Source organism: Tupaia chinensis, unplaced genomic scaffold, assembly GCF_000334495.1.
Source record: "Tupaia chinensis unplaced genomic scaffold, TupChi_1.0 Scaffold147417_1, whole genome shotgun sequence".
In the NCBI taxonomy this organism is placed as follows: domain Eukaryota; kingdom Metazoa; phylum Chordata; class Mammalia; order Scandentia; family Tupaiidae; genus Tupaia; species Tupaia belangeri.
Window position 1 is genome coordinate 523,996 of NW_006207268.1, and position 4,577 is coordinate 528,572.

Genomic DNA, 4,577 nt, shown 5'->3' on the forward strand with positions numbered 1-4,577 from the left:
CGCGGGCGGCGCGGGGAGCGGGCAGGACGCGCCCAGAGACACGCAGAGAAAGGGCAGCGCCGCCGCCTGCTGCCGTCCTCGGCGCGGTTAATCACGCGCTCCCCTCTCGCTGCTGATTTGCAAGAGCAGATTAATCAGAGAGCGCGGCTTGATGAAATTTGCTGTTATTGTGCCCATTTTTAGCAACATCTTTTATTATCTTCATTATTCATTTACAGGGGACCGGCATCAATTATGCAAATGAGTTCACAGACTTTGCAGATTACTTCATTTGCCGCTATTGTTTGTGGAAATTTAATTATTAAATATTATTAAGCTTGCGTTTTCTTCAATTTTCCAAGGCTTAGTTTCATTTGATTTTTCCTCCAGCTGCTCTTCTTTCCTTTCAGTGCCAAAACAGCTCCTCATCAAAGCGGCTCTGGCATGTGAAGACCAAATAAAATCTCCTCAATTTAATAATTTTGATGTTAGTCCCTTGTTCTCAGCTGCTTGCTCAAAGCAATGCAGAGAGGAACGCAGAGCACATTCAATTTAATGAGCAGAAATTGAATTCAAGTTTGTTCGGAATTGACTTCAATTAAGCAGAGTCTTAATGATAAATTAATCTCTTTTCTTTATTCCCTAGAATTTGTTTTTCAAAGTAGGAAATTGGACTACATTGAAAGACCAAATAAAGAATACCAATTTTAACTAGATCATGGAACTGATAGCAAAATTTAATTCTTTATAGTAACGTACTTGGACAAATAGCATTCTTTCTGTGGCATGTATTATAATTTATATTCATTGTTACCACTTACACTTCCATGGCGTGGATAAAATGGCAGTTGAATTAAATATGGGCTTGTAATAGGCTTCAGAGTTTTAATCTTTATTAAGAAACTCTAATTGAATGCATAATTAGCTTTTCAGGCTTTAGGAAATTCGGTTTAATATCTATGTGAACTGAAAACATTGATCAGGAATTTTAAAGCAATTTTTATGAGTATATTTTTGAGGGGAAATTATCAGGCTGTATGTAAAATGGCATTTTTAGACTGAATAGCAAGGATTGGCGAGGCAAAGAATTAGGTTCATCCTGTGTTGTTACGGACACGGAGCCAGGGCTCCCTTGGAACCAGTGCCAACACTGGTAATTTTAAGTTCCTTTTATTAAAACCTCTAATGTTCCTCCAGGCCACCAAATCCATTATTCCTGTCCAGACCCTGCTGAAAATCAAACTCGCAGCTACTTGGGGATTTTAATGAGGGCGTCCATATTGATTGTTTGGTTACACTGTTTGGGTTTGCTGCCACTGTCAAAAATGTACCTGACATTTTTTTTCACCTGAACCATGGATCATCTTTTCTGGAACACGCAGAGCATAATTCTCCATGCTCCAGTCTGCGAAGCCCTCTATCTACATATGCCAAATGTTATTATTGCAGTTCCTTCAGGAGTGACCTTAGAAGAGCCAGTGTTTGTTCCAAAGAACTTCAAGCTGTTCACTGTGGTATATTCATAGTCACAGATTTAAAATACATCAGCGAGAGAAAATGCATTTAGGCTGTGTACTGTTTCACGGAGTGCATGGGTCCCCTCGCCCTGCTTTCTGCTCCTTCCATGTCCTCTCTTTATTACTCTTGGCCACTCAGACACCGTGCATGCAAATTTGACTTTCCCGTGGATTTTAAATTGAGTTGCACGTGATGGAGATTATCTTCATTGGGTGACGGTAGAGTGTCGATATTTCTAGTTCTTTCCGAGTCCACCTGCTCTATACTAGAATTAAAGATTTATGTAATAATAGAATTTTAAAACTGACAGGGCTCTTAAAAATTAACTGGTCCAACTCCTATGTTTTATAGATGAGGAAACTGAGGCCCATCAATGTTACGTCATTTCCCCAAGGCCACAGATTAAGCTGGCGGCAGAGCCAGGACTAAAACCTGCAGGTATACCAACTTCTGGACCGAAGGAAAAAAATGTTTTTCACTCTTCAAGGCTGCCTCCAGGTTGTGTAATGACATCTTTGAGTAAGTGGAAACTAGTTTAAAAAAGACAGGAATTAATTTATTGTCTTGTTCAAACTGGGAAATATATTGATTAAAGTGCATAAAAGCACTCACAAACGTGGTAAGCCTATTTATCTGAAACTTAGACAATTGGGAAACCTAAATAATGGGATTGTTTTGTGCTCAACTTTAGTGAGAGAGGAACAAATGAAAAGTTAATAGGCTCGTATCAGGGATTTTTTTAAACACGAATTCCAAACAACCTTATAGTGTTATGGGGTCTGTATATATTATGTTTTGTGGTCTATTATGGGGTTGATAACATTTTTACAGTATTATTATTATTTTTTAAAATTTCATTCTCCATGAAATGATGGTCTATCAAACACCCTTTATTTCATTAAAAACTTTCATTTGTTCAACCTTAATGAGCTGTGAATGCCTGGTAATTCACTGGATGTTGAAATATGAAGACTGATATGGCTTAAGGAGGCTACAGTTTAGTTCATGGAGAAAACAAAAAGGCATGAATAATTACAGTGTAAACAAGAAGTTCTCATGTGCCTAGAGTTCTGGGGAAGCTTTAGGAGGGATATCTAACACAGACCAGGAAGCCTGGGAAAACTTCTCCACGCAGAGCCCTGCATTAAAGGACAAATCACTAAGGTGAAGCAAGTGGTAGGGCTATGGGCTGGGCCAGATGCAAGGGAGATTTTACCAGGTACAAGGAGCAGTATGTGAATGGCAAGGAGGCATGGGATAGAATGAAAGCTGGTTGAAAGTTTGTGCCAGGGAGCCTAATGGGAAATTGAACTATAAAGCCAGGGGTTAATTAGTTAAAGATAAATAATTTCTTCTTTTCATTTGGAAGGCAGCTACGTAAGCAGGTTCACCAAGAGTATGGATATTCCTAGGATCATGGTAATCTCATCTTCATCTTCTATTAACTGATACCTTAGTACTTCAGCAGTGAGTAACTGGAGTGCAAAGCAGGTTAGAGGCGCTTAAGGCATGGAATGGGTACAGGAAATGGGAGGGAGAAAGGGGAAAGGAGAAAAGATGGGGGTGGTGAGGGTGGGATGGAAATGCCTGAAAAGAACTGGCTAGTATTCACAGGTTTCCCTGGGACCCAGGTAGTCCTCTTCCATCAACAATCTTTGGCCATTAAAATCATCTGTGAACCTTCTGTTCATGGATAATGGCTGGAATTTTACAACTTCTGCATTGGTAACACAATATGATAAAGAACTTGTAATGATTTATAATGTTTATAATGATGGATCTCTCGAAATTCAATGCCCCAATGAAATCAAGACAGGTAAAATCTTATATTAAATTTTGTTAGAATATTGTACCAAGTTTTTGAGAAGCAGTCACCAATTTCTGGTGAGCAGGGTAGCTTAGTTAATTAGAACATTGAGTTAATCAGAATACCACATTTTCCCATCATTCTAAATAAATTAGCTTACTAAATCTAATTCCTTTTTGCAGACCTCTGAAATTGGATTTTCAATCTTCTACGCAAGAAGACTAAGGTAAATATAAACGTAGTATACACAGATTAAATCAAAGGCAGTTCAATGAACACCAATATTTTCTCCAAAAATAAAATATCAGGTAGAATTACATCATTTCAATCATAAAATACGAGTTCATTTCCAAGTGTTGGAAAATATATATTTTTAAAATATATTAAAGGAAGGAGTAAGGATCCAACCAAAAGCCATAAGAGATGTGATCTCACTTTATAGAGAAGATAATGTTTGCCCTCTGTGGTTGATTCCATCAAAAGAGAGAGAGACTTAAAGATCTGCTCAGACTTCAGTTCAGGGTGAAAGGGCAGGGACTTTGTGCTATACCTATCACCATGAGCTGAGTTAAAGCACCGGTGAAAAACAATTTTAAGTTATGAAAGGCTGTCTGATATTAGAGGGCTTTTCAATATCCAGTTAACCGGGTGTAAGGATGGTGCTCCAGGTCTTGGATGTTACTCAGGGATCAGTGATGAGAGGCATGTTTTTACTACCTCCTCCTGAAGCATTTAGCGGTTGCCTCATCGAGGTTTGTCTGCTCACATGTTCTGCCACATTTATCAACGTGTGTCTTTGTTTTTGCATTCCTTCCAGATTCTTCATGAAAAACCATCTCTTTTGACCTGCTCCTTAATTTGAAGCAGTGTAAGCAATGTCTGGGTTCAGTGTCTCTATAATAATGTAACTGCATTGCTTTTATTCTTTTAGAAGAAGATCCTTTTTCTAAGCTCAATGTTCTTTACCATACTTCAGTGGGGAACTTTGACGCAGTCAACATTTATCGAGCCCCTTAGTGCAAAGCACTAACTATCTGAAGCAACTTGATGCTACACAAATGACCAGGATGGGTTGGTTACTCTGCCCTTAAGCAGTTTATATGTGAGTGGTCAAGGTGACGGAAAAATAAAAAAATTATCATCAGTGAAATAGGTGTTATAATGGAGGTAGAGACAGGGCTGTCGGAGAGTGAAGGATCACTTAAGCTGGAAGGAAACTGAGCCTGAGTGTTAAAGAATCAATTGGACTTTGTCAAGGCCCAGCTGTCAGCAA

At 38.8% G+C, this 4,577-nt stretch overlaps 1 long non-coding RNA gene across 2 annotated transcripts in view; it reads left to right on the forward strand.

The window, feature by feature from the left end:
* LOC102487152 (uncharacterized) overlaps positions 1-4,577 on the forward strand; it is a 99,196-nt gene that overhangs the window by 2,539 nt on the left and 92,080 nt on the right. For both annotated transcript variants that reach the window (XR_001369808.1, XR_001369809.1), the window contains exons 3-6: positions 1,849-2,016; positions 2,867-2,988; positions 3,487-3,530; positions 4,122-4,172. This is a non-coding gene — a long non-coding RNA (uncharacterized LOC102487152). The remainder of the gene's footprint in view (positions 1-1,848; positions 2,017-2,866; positions 2,989-3,486; positions 3,531-4,121; positions 4,173-4,577) is intronic.